Source organism: Bufo gargarizans, chromosome 6 (genome assembly GCF_014858855.1).
Source record: "Bufo gargarizans isolate SCDJY-AF-19 chromosome 6, ASM1485885v1, whole genome shotgun sequence".
NCBI lineage: Eukaryota > Metazoa > Chordata > Amphibia > Anura > Bufonidae > Bufo > Bufo gargarizans.
Genome location: NC_058085.1, coordinates 109,146,763 through 109,163,338, shown reverse-complemented (window position 1 = coordinate 109,163,338; position 16,576 = coordinate 109,146,763).

Below are 16,576 nucleotides of genomic sequence, written 5' to 3'. Positions count from 1 at the left end.
TACCCAAGAAGCACGTAGGACGGAAAGGTGATCCTCCACATCCGGAATATCCTGGGGAGAGAATACCTCCGGTAACACGGCAGGTTGGAACCCATAATTGGCCATGAAGGGAGACGTCCCAGAGGAAGAGTTCACCGCCGTGTTCCTGGCAAACTCAGCCCAAGGCAGGAGGTCAACCCAATTGTCTTGGTGATCGGAGACATAGCAACGAAGGAATTGCTCCAAGGCCTGATTGGATCGTTCTGCGGCCCCATTGGACTGAGGGTGGTAGGCCGAGGAGAAAGAGAGATGAATCCCCAACTGGGAGCAAAAGGAGCGCCAGAACCTGGACACAAACTGACTCCCCCGATCCGACACAATCTCCTTGGGCAAACCGTGCAACCGGAAGACCTCCCTGGCAAAAATCGTGGCCAACTCTTGTGCAGAGGGTAACTTCTTGAGAGGAACACAGTGGCACATTTTGGAAAACCGATCCACAATCATAAGAATGACCGTATGGCCTCGGGATGCAGGGAGGTCCACAATGAAATCCATCCCCAGGTGTGACCATGGACGCTCCCCGGTGGCTATGGGTTGCAAAAGGCCCAACGGACGGTGCCGAGGGGATTTACTCTGGGCACAAACGGAGCATGCCGCTACATATGCGGCGATGTCAGAACGTAGAGAAGGCCACCAGAACAGACGTGAAACAGCCCAGGACAGCTGATTCTTTCCAGGATGCCCCGCGGCCTTGGAGTTATGGTAGGTTCGCAACAACCGAGTGCGCAACTCCTCAGGCACAAAACATCTGCCGTTGGGTCTCCCAGAGGGAGCACCAGATTGAGCCGCCAAAATCTGCTAGCCCAGGGGAGAGGTCAGGCTGGTGCGAATGGCGGCCAGGATCTGATTCGGAGGTATGACCGAAGTCGGAATCGACTCCTCCCCGGACAGCTCGGAGTACTGCCGTGATAAGGCATCCGCTCTGATGTTCTTGGAACCGGGTAGGTAGGAGACCACGTAATTAAAACGTGACAAGAACAGAGCCCATCTGGCCTGACGTGGTGTCAATCTCTTGGCCTCAGAGAGGTAGGTCAGATTCTTGTGGTCCGTCAGGATGAGAACCGGAACCACCGAGCCCTCGAGCAAGTGCCTCCATTCTTTAAGGGCCTGCACGATGGCCAATAACTCCCTGTCACCAATCTGATAGTTGCACTCCGCGGAAGACAGTTTCCGGGAGTAAAACCCACAAGGAAGCAGAGGACCCTCTGGTGTTCTACGCTGAGACAGAAGGGCGCCTACTCCCGTCTCAGACGCGTCCACCTCGAGGACAAAAGGCAACCCAGGGTTGGGATGCGACAGAATCGGAGCCGACACAAAGGCGGACTTTAGAGCCTCAAAAGCTCGGATGGCCTCGAGCGGCCAGACCTGGGGATTACTGCCCTTCCTGGTCAGATCCGTGAGAGGCTTGGCTAGCATGGAAAAGTCCCTGATGAACTTCCGATAATAATTGGCGAAGCCCAAAAAGCGCTGCAGGGCACGAAGACCACTGGGCTGGGGCCGCTGTAAGACAGCCGAAACCTTCTCAGGATCCATGGAGAACCCCTCAGCGGAAATGATGTAACCTAAGAAGGTTACCTGGGATCGGTGAAATTCGCATTTCTCAAGCTTACCGAACAGCTTGTTCTCTCGTAACCGTTGCAACACTCGTCTGACATCCAGAATGTGGGCCTCCATGGATTCAGAATATACCAAGATGTCATCCAAATAGACCACCACACACTGCTGCAACAGGTCACGGAAAACATCGTTGATGAATTCCTGGAAGACTGCGGGCGCATTGCACAACCCAAAGGGCATAACCAAGGATTCATAATGACCGGTCCTGGTGTTAAACGCGGTCTTCCACTCATCGCCCGCCTTGATCCTTACCAGGTTATATGCCGCCCTCAGGTCGAGTTTGGTAAAGACCGTGGCCCCCTTGAGGCGATCGAACAGCTCGGAAATCAAGGGTATCGGGTAAGCGTTCTTGATCGTGATGCGATTGAGACCCCTGTAATCGATGCAAGGCCTCAACTCACCGCCCTTCTTTTTCACAAAGAAAAATCCAGCCCCTGCCGGGGACGAGGATTTGCGAATGTGTCCGCGTGAAAGCGCCTCCCTCACGTACTCCTCCATGGCCTCATTCTCCGCTACCGACAGTGGATAGACTTTGCCACGAGGAGGAACGGCACCAGATTGTAACTCTATGGCACAATCGTATGGGCGGTGCGGAGGTAGGGCAACCGCACGCACCTTATCGAATACATCCCGGTACTCCTCGTATTCAGGAGGCAACAGAGAGTCCGAGGAAGTACACAGCAACTTGACAGACCCATGGATGCAACTAGCCCCACACTGCGGTGACCACGAGAGGATCTCGGCCGATCTCCAATCGAAAGTCGGATTATGCTTCTGGAGCCAGGGGTACCCCAAGACCACCGAGTAGTGTGGAGACGAAATAACCTGGAGACAGACCGACTCTCTGTGAACGGCACCAATGGCCATCCCCACTGGAAGGGTCTCATGAGTCACGTGTGGCGGCAGAAGGGGTCTGCCGTCTATCGCCTCAAGAGCCAGTGGGGAACCTCGAGGCTGCAGAGGAATGGAATTGGCGGCAGCGAACACACTATCAATGAACAAACCACCAGCACCGGAGTCCACCAACGCCTGGGTCGTCACCGAGCCCCCGACCCAGGAGAGGACAACAGTAATCAGTGGTTTGTCAACACGGGAAACCGGGGACGAGGAGACTCCACCCAAGATCTGCCCCCAACAGGATCTCAGGTGCGAGCGTTTCCCGGACGGTTCGGGCATGCCAACCGAAAATGCCCACTGAGACCACAGTACATGCATCGGCCCTCGCGTCTCCGGAGTGCCCTCTCCCCCTCGGACAGGCGAGCAAACCCCAGCTGCATGGGTTCACCCCCAGACAAGTCATCCCCAGGAGGCGTGGGAGGAGAGGGAGGCACGGGTGGGACAGCAAACGTAGGCGCCAATCTGTTAGAAGACCTCCGCAGGCTCTCCTTAAAGGAAGGTCTCTCCCTGAGTCTGGTGTCAATCAAAATCAGGAAAGAAATAAGAGACTCCACTGGTAGGTCCTTAGCTGCAACCTCATCCTTCAAGGCATCCGAGAGACCATGAGAGAAAGCAGCGACCAGAGCAGCAGAGGCAGCACGAGCCGGCACATCGAATACCTTCCGAAGAGAAGCAACAAAACCGGAAAACTCGGCAACCACCGGATTGTTGTTCTCCCATAAAGGGCTGGCCCAGGCCAAGGCCTTGTCCGAGAGCAGCGAGATCAAGAAGCCCACCTTTGATCTCTCAGTAGGAAAGGCATGTGGCAGCAACTCGAAATAAATGCCCACCTGGTTAAGGAAACCTCGGCACTGAGTTGGCTCTCCCCCAAAGCGCTGTGGAAGGGGGGCAGAACCGGTCATACCCCGAAACACCGCAGGTGCAGCAACAGGTGTCGGGGTAGACTCTGGCGCAACAACCGGAGCGGCAGTAGGAGCGGGCCCAGGAGCGACAACCGACCCATCGGCAACGGAAGCTAAATGAGCCGTGCGTTCAAGCAGGGTTTGCAATGCCACAGCGAACCGACCCAACAGGTGATCCTGCTGATCAAGTCTGGCAACCAGCGTAGGTAGCGAGGATGGCCCTGTACCGTCAGAATTCATGGCTTGGTCCTAATGTCAAGGAACCATGAACCAGACGTACAACAGGAGATAAGTGGAAATAAGAAGGCTTTATTGAAAATCAAGTTGTAAGGCAAAAGTCCAAACGGATGGCTAAACCGAAGCAGGGTCTTGCGAAGCCAGAGGTCAGGAACCAGAAGGGTAGTCAGACGAAGCCTGGATCAGGAACCAGCAGGGTAGTCAGACGAAGCCTGGATCAGGAACCAGCAGGGTAGTCAGACGAAGCCAGGATCAGGAACCAGAAGCAGCAGCAGTCTTAGAAGCATGTGAACACAGGAGGACCAAGCAAGGAACTGAAGCCACAGACCTCCTATATATATGAGCTAGGCATCCAGCTCCTCCCAGTGGGAAGGAGAAGCCGCAGGGTGGGAGGCTACAAGAAACCCAGAAACCAAGATGGCCGCCAGCACATGTCAAACGAAGGAGAACAGCAAGAAGGTAAGACCATGACAATGCCTAATAAAAATGTGAAGTTATGTAAATGAAGTGTTAATGATGACACCCCTTTTCCTTTGCAGGCTGTGATCAGGAAAAAAGCTACCCCTGCTGGTTTAATTGTATATGTGGTAGGGATGTTGATTGAAAGTGAGGCAATGCTAGAAGGTGTACCACATGTACTAGGTGCAGATAAGCAGTCTCCCCAGGGTTCTATGTTTAGTGAACCCGGGTGCAAGATAGATGAAAGTTGTGTGACCTATAATGTGAACCAGGCACCTGAAAGAGAACCTGAGCAAGTGCAGGTGGTTCTCACTGAGGGGGAGTCTCCAGTGAGAACTGGGTCTTGTGGCCCTGATGTTACAAATATGTTCATATATGATGTGATGTTTGGCTGTGATATTGTTTCGTTGTTGTGGGGTAAGGTAGACACTTCTACAGAACCTGTACTTGCCTGTTTAAATGAAGGTCTAAGGAAGCTGCACATTGACCGCCATGGGGAAAGAATATTGCCTATTGAAAACAATGGTGCTAATAAGGTGCAAAGCGACTGTGCCAAGTTTGCGGAAAGGCATAATGAAAATGTGATGTCAGGTGAAATATGTGATGATGATGACATGCCTTTTTCGTTGCGGGATGTGATCAGGGGAATAGCACACCCTGGTGGAAAACATGTGAATGATGCAGAAGTGCAGATAAATATTGTGAGCCCCGTGTGGAGAAATCCTACTCTGGTGAACGTGCAAGAAAGGGTAGCAGTCCTAGAGGGTGTACCACATGTGCCAGAGGTAGATATGCAGTCTACACAGTGTTTTATGGTCAATAAAGTAATGTCCCAGGGAGGGATAAACTCGGCAGTGCCCCTAGAGGTCAGCGTTAATAATGACACGCGTGACATAGGTGATGTATGTGCTGTGACCATTAGCAATTCCGAGAGGGAAGCTACCAGGTCGAAGTCGTGCGAAGTTGAGGTGGTTACTAGTAGCGACCAGTTGACAGTTGTATCTGACATGACGAAAGTTAAGTGGGGAGACTTCAGCCTAGTGTCTGAGACCCATACCCAGGTCGTGGTAAATGACCTGACTTGTCGGTACAGCCGCAAGCAAGAAGATGATTCCTCCCTCTCTATACGATCCCTAGATCTGATAAAGAAGAGACTAGCTGTCTTCACAGAGTCATCGAAGAAGGTTGCAGAGGGGTCAAGGGAGGAGACCCAGAAAGAAATACTGAAAACTGCAGTAGACACCAATAAAGTGCTTGAAGGGACTCTCGGTGGAACCCCCACAGGGTCTCTGGAAAAGAGTCGTGATACTCCTATATCTGCTGCCGCAGAACCCAGCAAGGAGAAGTTGGACCAGGAGGCCCAAGAGTGGGGGTGCTTCCAACAAACTAAGAAAAAACTGAAAAAGTTTGACCGACCCCGGGCTGAAGAGAAATACATCTTGACCCAATTTGCAGAAAACCATGACCAAGCAAATGCGGATGCTCGGGAAAGAGAGACCAAGGCCCTCTCCTTGGCTAGAGCCCTTGAAGAAGCGCAAGAGGAGCGAGATGAGTTTGAGGGGCTGAGCAGGCAACTCAGAGCAGAGATGAAGGATCTTATGAGCTCAAAGGATGACGTCGGGAAGAACGTCTATGAGTTGGAGAAGCCTAGGCCAGAGCCTGTTAAGAAGGGATCTGGAGATAGTGGTGCTGCTGTGCTGACCGAGGCAGAGAAAATGGAAGATCTTTCTGCTGAGCCCGTTGATGGGGCTGATGTGAATGTAGGTGCCAAGAGACTCATGGCAGGGGGTAGCCAGGACCTGGTCCCAAAAGATGTCCCCTCTGCCTGCAAAGCCGTCCAAGTAGCCAGCATCCTGCTAGGGAAGGAATAAGAGGAGATGGGAGACCAGTATGCGGATCCTGTCTACTACTGTGAACGATTGGGGAACAATATCCTGGGTGAACTTCTGGAGGGATTGCCAGAAGGTAACGAGTCTGGTGAAGATCCCGATGTCCCCAGTGCCTCCAACCTTGATCAGAAAGAGGAGGAGGAGTTGAGAAGGCAAGGATATAATGGCCGAGGTCTTGAAATGGGAGAAACCCTCAGATGTTCCAGAGACCAAAGTTAAGGTGTAAGGAGCGACTGCCGAAGTGGGAAAAGCCACTGAAGACGCAGAAGACTCTGAAGCTGCCCCCAAACCCGAGGAAATCCCTGCTGAGAATAATGGAAAAGTGGTCCTGATACGTGGAAAAGCAGCGAGCCATCAGAAACATGCTCTGCTGAAGCAGCGGTGTAAAACAAAGGGAGAGCGAGGTCGAAGAATAGAAAGAGAGGGTCTGCCTGTCACATGGACACTGGAGTCTCTTAGACAATATCTATTAGGCAGAAAGTCAGTTTTAGTAATAAACCAAGCTCGGCTGACCTGAGAGGCTGGAAAAGCCGCATGTTGGTTAACAGGGTGTGAACGGCGCTTTAGCTGAGGTAGGGAAACTATTTTTGTTTAGTGAGAGCCTAGACGGGCAGGTGTTCATTTGTATTGTTTTGTGTGTGCTGTTTGGACACAAGAATCTGTTCTTTGGCAAGGTATCTGTGAGAATGACCCTGGAAAAGAGCTAATCCCCCACAGAGGGAAGAAAACAAGCTTATGATTGCTTGTTATAGTTCCCTAGGGGAACTATAAAAAAAAAATCTTTTAAAAAATATATATAAAAAATATAAAAATTTAAATCAAACCCCCCTTTCCCCAAAATTTAAATAAAAGTACATAAACAATAAAAATAAACATCATGGGTGTCATCGCATGCAAAAAATGCCCATACTATTAAAATATAAAAATAGTTATCCCATATGGCAAACAGCAAAACGGAAAAAAACAAAAAAATGGCCGTTTCGCTGTTTTTTGGCCACCTAACCTGCCACAAAACATGATCAAAAATTAATGCACACCCCAAAATTGTATCAATAAAAAGTACAGAACACCTTGCAAAAAATGAGCCCTCATCCAGCTCAATACACATAAAAAAAAGTTATGGGGGTAAAAATATATGGTGATGCCAAGAAAAAAATATTTTTTACCAAAGTTTTTTTTTCAGAATTAAAACACAAGTAAAATGCATATGTGGTATCGTTGTACATGTGCTGACCCCGAAAATGAAGTAACAGGTCAGTTTTACTGCATAGGAAATACTGTAAAAACAAAACCCATAAAACTGTGGAGGAATTGTGCTTTTTTTTATAATTCCACCCCATTTGGAATTTTTTCCAGCTTCCCACTACACTGTATGCAACCGTAAGTGATGTCATTAGAACATACAACTTGTTCTGCAAAAACCAAGCCCTCATACAGTAATTTGTATGGAAAAGTTAAAAAGTTATGGCTTTGAGAAGGCTGGGAGTAAAAAACGAAAATGAAAAAATGGAAAATGTCCCGGTCATTAACCTCTTAAGGACACATGACGTACCGATACGTCATGATGTCCTGGTACTTAAGGACACATGACGTACCGGTACGTCATGTATGGTTCCGATCACTGCCGCCAGGCGGGCGGTGATCGGAACCCGGTGCCTGCTCAAATCATTGAGCAGGCACCTAGGCTAAATGCGCTGGGGGGTCCTGTGACCCCCCCATGTCGGTGATCGCAGAAAACCGCAGGTCAATTCAGACCTGCGGTTTTCTGCGTTTCCGGGTTATTCGGGTCTCTGAAGACCCGATAACCCGGAACAGGATGGTGATGGTGGTGTGATTTCACTCCACCAATCACCATCCAGCGATCCTGAGTGGTGATGGTGACATCACCACTCAGAATCGCTTCTGATTGGTCTGTGGGCGGTCCGGCGGCAGATTCAAAAGAGGCAGGCGCTCCTCTCCTCCTCCTTTTGTGTTCCGGAGCCGAGGAGAGAGGAGCTGCCTGCACGTGTGTCCGCCATCGCTGCCAGCACCCCGATCTGTGCCCCTAGCACCCCATCAGGTACATAGGGACAGCATAGGGAAAGTTTGGGTTAGGCAGGGAAAAAAAAGGGAAAGTTAGTTTGTGAACTTTTCATTGCATCACCCTAAGTTAGGGTGTCTGGGGTCCACAGCACAGCTGTGTGACCCTAGACCCCTCAGGGGTGCTGCCGCTTGCCCCCCCCTGCCCCCCCACTTTTTTTTTGTGTACGCTGACTGTGGCCGGCACTCTTAGCGTTCGGCCAGTGTTAGCGCATCGCACACCGCACCGCTGATCAACTTCGGACGATTGATCAGCGGTTTAGATTTTTTTATTTTTAATTTTTTGGCCTTTTTTTTAGTTCGTTTTTTTTTTCTTTTAGTTTTAGGGTTAAGTCCGCGAACACCCGTGCCGCCACACACACGCACACAAAATAAAGATTTCCACACACGCACGTACACACGCAGACACACACTCCCCTATGGCCCACCGGACGTTCTCGGCCGAGGAGGCATACACCCAGCTTGCCTCCGACTCCGAGAGTCCCAGTGAGTCCCAGTGAGGATGACCCCACATTCCTGTTATCTAGCGATGATGATGAGCCCCCAAGGCGGCGGAGACGACGGCAGGCGGAGCAAGGGGACCGCCATGTTAGGGATCCTGTGGCCCAGCCTAGTACGAGCAGCTCTGAGGCCCACCAGTTAAATCCACCGGAGCACCCTGCCGGTGAACTTGTCTGGTGTAGCCTAGAGCGATACGAGCCCGTGAGTCCTGATTTTGTGGGCCAATCAGGAATCCAGATTTCCACAGTGGGCTAAACTGAATTTTTGTTGTCTCCTTTTTGGCCAGGCCCGGTGGCTGGACGCCGGTCAGTGCAGCCGAAATGAGGACATTTTGGGGCCTCGTGCTGCATATGGGCCTGGTCAAGAAACCCAGTGTCAGGCTGTACTGGAGTGGGGACGTCCTATACCAGACCCCACTTTACAGTACGGCCATGACACGCTCCTGGTTTGAGGCCATCCGGAAATGTCTGCATTATTCCGATAATGCAGCATGTCCCCCCCCCCCGAGGTGATCCTGCCCATGACCGTCTGTATAAGATACGGACGGTCATCGATCACTTTGGGGCCAAATTCATGGAGGCCTATGTACCTGGAAGGGAGGTCGCGGTTGATGAGTCTCTCATTGCGTTCAAGGGGAGACTCATTTTCCGCCAGTATGTGCCCTCCAAGCGGGCGAGGTATGGCGTGAAGCTATACAAAATTTGTGAGAGTACCTCAGGGTACACTTACAAATTTCGTATATACGAGGGGCGAGATTCCCGGATTCAACTCCCAGAATGTCCCCCCACTCTGGGTGTTACCAGGAAACTTGTGTGGGACCTTATGTACCCACTGCTGGATAAGGGTTACCACCTGTACGTGGATAACTTTTATACTAGTATCCCCTTGTTCCAGTCCCTTGCCGCCAGATCCACGTTCGCTTGTGGGACCGTGCAGAAAAATCAACGCGGCCTCCCTGCCCTCCCCCTCCAGGTACCTATCCCCAGGGGTGAGACCCGTGCCCTTACCACTGGAAACCTGTTGCTGGTCAGGTATAAGGACAAGAGGGATGTCCTCATGCTGTCCACAATTCATGGTAACGGCATCACCCCTGTCCCTGTGCGAGGTACCGCGGCAACGGTCCTCAAGCCCGATTGTATCGTCACCTACAATCGGTATATGGGAGGAGTTGATCTCTCTGATCAAGTCCTCAAGCCATATAACGCCATGCGTAAAACCCGGGCATGGTACAAAAAAGTTGCGGTCTACTTGGTACAGGTTGCCATGTACAACTCTTTTGTACTATCCCGAAGCGCTGGCAGCACAGGGACATTCCTCCAGTTCTATGAGGCAGTCCTCAAGGCCCTGATCTTTTCGGACCGGGAAAAAGCAGGCCGGAGTACCTCGGGAACTGTAGGCGCCCGGATCGTCCCTGGCCAACACTTTACAGATGTGGTCCCCCATACTGGAAAGAAGGGACGAACCCAAAAAAGGTGCAGAGTGTGTCACATGAGGGGGATACGTAAGGACACCACTACTCAATGTGACACATGCCCCGATCATCCAGGGCCTCTGCATTATTGGTTGCTTCAGGGAGTATCAAACTTCCATGGAGTACTAAATTTATATCCCAATTTAGCACTGACATCGGATAAAAAAACTGGTTCTCAGACTTGAGACACCCAAAAAAACTAAAATAATTTATTGAAAGTAGACATATTAGGTATTGCTGCGTCTGTAATAATCTCCTCTATAAAAATACCCCATGACCTAAACCCCCAGAGTAACACGGTCAAGGAAAAAAAAAAAAAAGATGCAAAAAAAGATGTTTTTTTGTCACCCTACATAACAAAAAATTTAATAGCAAGCGATCAAAAAGTCATATAGTCCCCCAAAATAGTGCCAATAAAACCGTACGCTCGTCCTGCAAAAAATGAGCCCCCACATAAAATAATCGGATAAAAAATAAATTAAAAAAATGACACTTAGACTTTAGAGATACAAAACATTTATTTTTGTATGAAAAAGCATAATATAGTCAAAAACCTCAATAATTGTAAAAAAAAACTTATTAGGTATTGCCGCGTCCGTAAGAATCTCCTCTATAAAAATATCCCATGACCTAACCCTCCGTTAAAAAAAAACGGTGCCAAAAACGCAATATTTGCCACTTTTCCATTTCAATCCGTTTTTTCCAGTAACAAAACAAGGGTTAACAACCAAACAAAAGTTAAATTTATTACCCTGATACTGCAGTTTACAGAAATGCCACATTTGTGGTCGTAAACTGCTGTATCAGTAAAAGGGAGGCCGCAAAAGGAAAGGACCGACATGGTTTCTGGAAGGCCGATTTTGATGGCCTTTTTTATTGACACCATGTCCCTTTTAAAGCCCCCCTGATGCCCCCCTAGAGTAAAAACTCCCTAAAAGTGACCCCATCTAAGAAACTACACCCCTCAAGGTATTCAAAACTGATTATACTAACTTTATAAACCCTTTAGGTGTTTCTCAACAGTTAATGGCGAATGGAGATAGAATTTCAATTTTTGGTAATCTTGCCTCACAAAAATGTAATATAGAGCAACCAAAAATCATATGTACCCTAAAAATTGTCCCCCAAAAAATTCCACCTTATCCCGTAGTTTCCAAAATGGGGTCACTTTTAGGGAGTTTCTACTCCAGGGGTGCATCAGGGGGGTTGAAACAGGACATGGTGTAAATAAACTGGTCCATAAAAATCAGCCCTCCAAAAACCAAACGGCGCACCCTTCACTCTACGCCCCGCTGTGTGGCCGTACAGTAGTTTACGGCCACATATTGGGTGTTTCTGTAAACGGCAGAGTCAGGGCAATAAAGATACAGTCTTGTTTGGCTGTTAACCCTTGCTTTGTTAGTGGAAAAAATGGGTTAAAATGGAAAATAAGGAAAAAAAAATAAATTTTAAAATTTCATCCCCATTTGCCAATAACTCTTGTGCAACACCTAAAGGATTAACGATGTATGTAAAATCAGTTTTGAATACCTTGAGGGGTGTACTTTCTTAGATGGGGTCACTTTTAGGGAGTTTCTGCTCTAGGGGTGCATCAGGGGGCTTCAAATGGGACATGGTGTAAATAAACCAGTCCATAAAAATCAGCCTTCCAAAAACCAAACGTCGCACCTTTCACTCTACGCCCCGCTGTGTGGCCGTACAGTAGTTTACGGCCACATATTGGGTGTTTCTGTAAACGGCAGAGTCAGGGCAATAAAGATACAGTCTTGTTTGGCTGTTAACCCTTGCTTTGTTAAAATTGAAAATTTGACAAAAAATGAAATTCTCAAATTTCATCCCCATTTGCCAATAACTCTTGTGCAACACCAAAAAGGGTTAACAACGTATGTAAAATCAGTTTTGAATACCTTGAGGGTGTAGTTTCTTAGATGGGGTCATTTTTGGGTGGTTTCTATTATGTAAGCCTCGCAAAGTGACTTCAGACCTGAACTGGTCCCTAAAAATTAGTTTTTTTGTAAAATTCAGAAAAATGTCAAGATTTGCTTCTAAACTTCTAAGCCTTGTAACATCCCCAAAAAATAAAATATAATTCCCAAAATAATTCAAACATGAAGTAGACATATGGGGAATGTAAAGTCATCACAATTTTTGGGGGTATTACTATGTATTACAGAAGTAGAGAAACTAGAACTTTGAAATTTGCTAATTTTTCCAATTTTTGGGTAAATTAGGTATTATTTTGACTTCATTTTACCAGTGTCATGAAGTACAATATGTGACGAAAAAACAATCTCAGAACGGCCTGGATAAGTCAAAGCGTTTTAAAGTTATCAGCACTTAAAGTGACAGTGGTCAGATTTGCAAAAAATGGCCTGGTCCTTAAGGTGAAATAAGGCTGTGTCCCTATGGGGTTAAAGGGTTAATGGTCATGCAGTATTGAAGGCCATTAACAATGCAGACTGGCTATAGTGTGCGGTCTTCATTAGTTAAAGGGGTTTGGCTCATCTCATATATTGGGGGCAAATCGCTGGGACATGCCCCTAATGCCTGATATGTGTTGGTATGAGCTCTGGGACTAGCACCCTACCTCGAGAACGGAGCCCGAAAAGTGAAGTACAGCCGACCTACACATGCGCAGCAGCCCTCATTTAATTTCTATGGAAGTGCCGCTCAGCTATTTCAGTCCCATAGAAACTAATGGGAAGCACACCGCGCAAGAGCAGCCACCCCTTCCTTCTCTTTTTAACTTTGCAGGCTCCAGAGGTGGGACCCACATCTATAAGACATTGAGGACATATCCTACTTATATGCCCCCTATTTATGAGATGGGCCAACTCTTTTAAATAAGAAGCAGCTGCGGCCTAATTGGCCTCGCGGTACTCGACCACAGTGCGGCCGCATCCCAAACACCCCATGACCACGCTGTGTGGTCGTACATAATTGGTTTTAACTATAGAACTGCATGCATACCTGAATGACTGCTGGCTCCATTAATATTCCAAGAATTGGCCTGGACAAAAAAAACACTGTTTACTTAGTACTTACCCCTCCAAAAATAGTAAATGTAGCTGAACAGAAAAAGAAGGGCACACATCTAGTCAGGACTGAAGTGGAAGAGCCTGCAGAAGAAAGTAAAGAGAAACCCTTTAAAAATACACCTATCATCATCACTGACAGATAATTTTCTCCAGTCCCAATGAGTAAGGCCTCATGCACACAGCCGTTGTGCCGTTTTCAGTTTTTTTACTTTTTTACTTTCAATGGGTCCGTGGAAAAAACGGAAAATGCACCGTTTTGCAGCCGCATCCGTGATCCGTGTTTCCCTGTCCGTCAAAAAAATATGACCTGTCCTATTTTTTGGACGGACAACGGTTCACGGACCCATTTAAGTCAATGGGTCCGTGAAAAAACACGGATGCACACAAGATTGGCATCCGCGTCCGTGGCCGTAGGCTACTCTTACACAGACGGATCCGCAGATCTGTCTGCATAAAAGCTATTTCAGAGCTGTGTTTTCACTTAGTGAAAACTCAGATCCGACAGTATATTCTAACACAGAGGCGTTCCCAGACCCCCCCCCCTGTATTTAACACATTGGTGGCCAGTGCGGCCGGCCCCCCTCCCTCCCCTGAAGTTAACTCCTTGGTGGCCAGTGCGGCCGGCCCCCCCTCCCTCCCTCCCTCCCCTGTAGTTAACTCATTGGTGGCCCGTGCGGCTGACCCCCCTCCCTCCCCCTCCTAATTAAAATCTCCCCCCCTATCATTGGTGGCAGCGGAGAGTACCGATCGGAGTCCCAGTTTAATCGCTGGGGCTCCGATTGGTAACCATGGCAACCAGGACGCTACTGCAGTCCCGGTTGCCATGGTTACTTAGCAATTTGTAGAAACATTATACTTACCTGCGAGCTGCGCTGTCTGTGACCGGCCGGGAGCTCCTCCTACTGGTAAGTGACAGGTCTGTGAGGCGCATTGCTTAATGATCTGTCACTTACCAGTAGGAGGAGCTCCCGGCCGGACACAGACATCGCAGCTCGCAGGTAAGTATAATGCTTCTACAAATTGCTAAGTAACCATGGCAACCGGAACTGCAGTAGAGTCCTGGTTGCCATGGTTACCGATCGGAGCCCCAGCGATTAAACTGGGACTCGATCGGTACTCTCCGCTGCCACCAATGATAGGGGGGGAGATTTTAATTAGGAGGGGGAGGGCCCACTAGCCACCAATGAGTTAACTACCGGTGGAGGGAGGGGGGCCGGCCGCACTGGCCACCAATGAGTTAACTACAGGGGAGGGAGGGGAGGCCGGCCGCACTGGCCACCAATGAGTTAACTACAGGGGAGGGAGGGGGGGGCGGCCGCACTGGCCACCAATGAGTTAACAACAGGGGAGGGAGGGGGGGGCCCGGCCGCACTGGCCACCAATGAGTTAACTACAGGGGAGGGAGGGGGGGGGGCCGGCCGCACTGGCCACCAATGAGTTAACTACAGGGTGGCCCGGCCGCACTGGCCACCAATGAGTTAACTACAGGGGAAGGAGGGGGGGCCGGCCGCACTGGCCACCAATGAGTTAACTACAGGGGAGGGAGGGGGGGCGGCCGCACTGGCCCCCAAATAGGTAACTAAAGGGGAGGGAGGGGGGGCCGGCCGCACTGGCCACCAATGAGTTAACTACAGGGGGGGCCCGGCCGCACTGGCCACCAATGAGTTAACTACAGGGGAGGGAGGGGGGGCCGGCCGCACTGGCCACCAATGAGTTAACTACAGGGGAGGGAGGGGGGGCGGCCGCACTTGCCACCAATGAGTTAACTACAGGGGAGGGAGGGGGGGCCGGCCGCACTGGCCACCAATGAGTTAACTACAGGGGAGGGAGGGGGGGCCGGCCGCACTGGCCACCAATGAGTTAACTACAGGGGAGGGAGGGGGGGCCAGCCGCACTGGCCAGCAATGAGTTAACTACAGGGGAGGGAGGGGGGGCCGGCCGCACTGGCCACCAATGAGTTAACTACAGGGGGGGCCCGGCCGCACTGGCCACCAATGAGTTAACTACAGGGGGGAGGGGGGGCCGGCCGCACTGGCCACCAATGAGTTAACTACAGGGTGGCCCGGCCGCACTGGCCACCAATGAGTTAACTACAGGGGAGGGAGGGGGGGCCGGCCGCACTGGCCACCAATGAGTTAACTACAGGGGAGGGAGGGGGCCGGCCGCACTGGCCACCAATGAGTTAACTACAGGGGAGGGAGGGGGGGCCGGCCGCACTGGCCACCAATGAGTTAACTACAGGGGGGCCCGGCCACACTGGCCACCAATGAGTTAACTACAGGGGAGGGAGGGGGGGCCAGCCGCACTGGCCACCAATGAGTTAACTACAGGGGAGGGAGGGGGGGCCGGCCGCACTGGCCACCAATGAGTTAACTACAGGGGAGGGAGGGGGGGCCGGCCGCACTGGCCACCAATGAGTTAACTACAGGGGGGGCCCGGCCGCACTGGCCACCAATGAGTTAACTACAGGGGGGGAGGGGGGGCCGGCCGCACTGGCCACCAATGTGTTAACTACAGGGGGGGGTCGGGGGGTCTGCCCCCTGCTGCCTGGCAGCACCTGCCAGGCAGCAGGGGGCAGTCATGTACACAGTTCTTTTAGTATATTCTAACCTGAAGCGTCCCCATCACCATGGGAATGCCTCTGTGTTAGAATATACTGTCGGATCTGAGTTTCACGATCTAACTCAAATCCGATGGTATATTCTAACATAGAGGCGTTCCCATGGTGACGGGGACGCTTCAAGTTAAAATATACCATCGGATTGGAGAAAACTCCGATCCGATGGTATAAAAGGGACTCCTGACTTTACATTGAAAGTCAATGGGGGGTGGATCCGTTTGCAATTGCACCATATTGTGTCAACGTCAAACGGATCCGTCCCCATTGACTTGCATTGTAATTCAGGACGGATCCGTTTGGCTCTGCACGGCCAGGCGGACACCAAAACGACTTTTTTTTCATGTCCGTGGATCCTCCAAAAATCAAGGAAGACCCACGGACGAAAAAACGGTCACGGATCACAGGCCTACGGACCCTGTTTTTGCGGACCTTAAAAAAAACTGTGTGCATGAGGTCTAAGAGTATATCTGTCAACATGAAAATAATTGCTCCAGTCTGAGTTACCACTGGCTATTTGCCCAATTCATACCAAGCAGATAAAAGGGATCCTACAAATCTTGGACTTTGTTCAATGGCAAGTGCATCACTTGCCTGTCATGGTGTCAGGATCTTTTTTAAAATATACCATATACGGTAAATACTGTAAAATCCCTTTAATTCAGCATCATCGGGGCCTGATATTTTCTGTATTATCAGAAAATCATAAAAAAATATGTTTAAAATCCTCATGTAAGGATAGAGAACATTCACAGAAAATGTGCAAAATACACAACATTAAATGGTACTACTCAATAACCGTCCTTTTAAACCAGAAGGATGTCCTTATT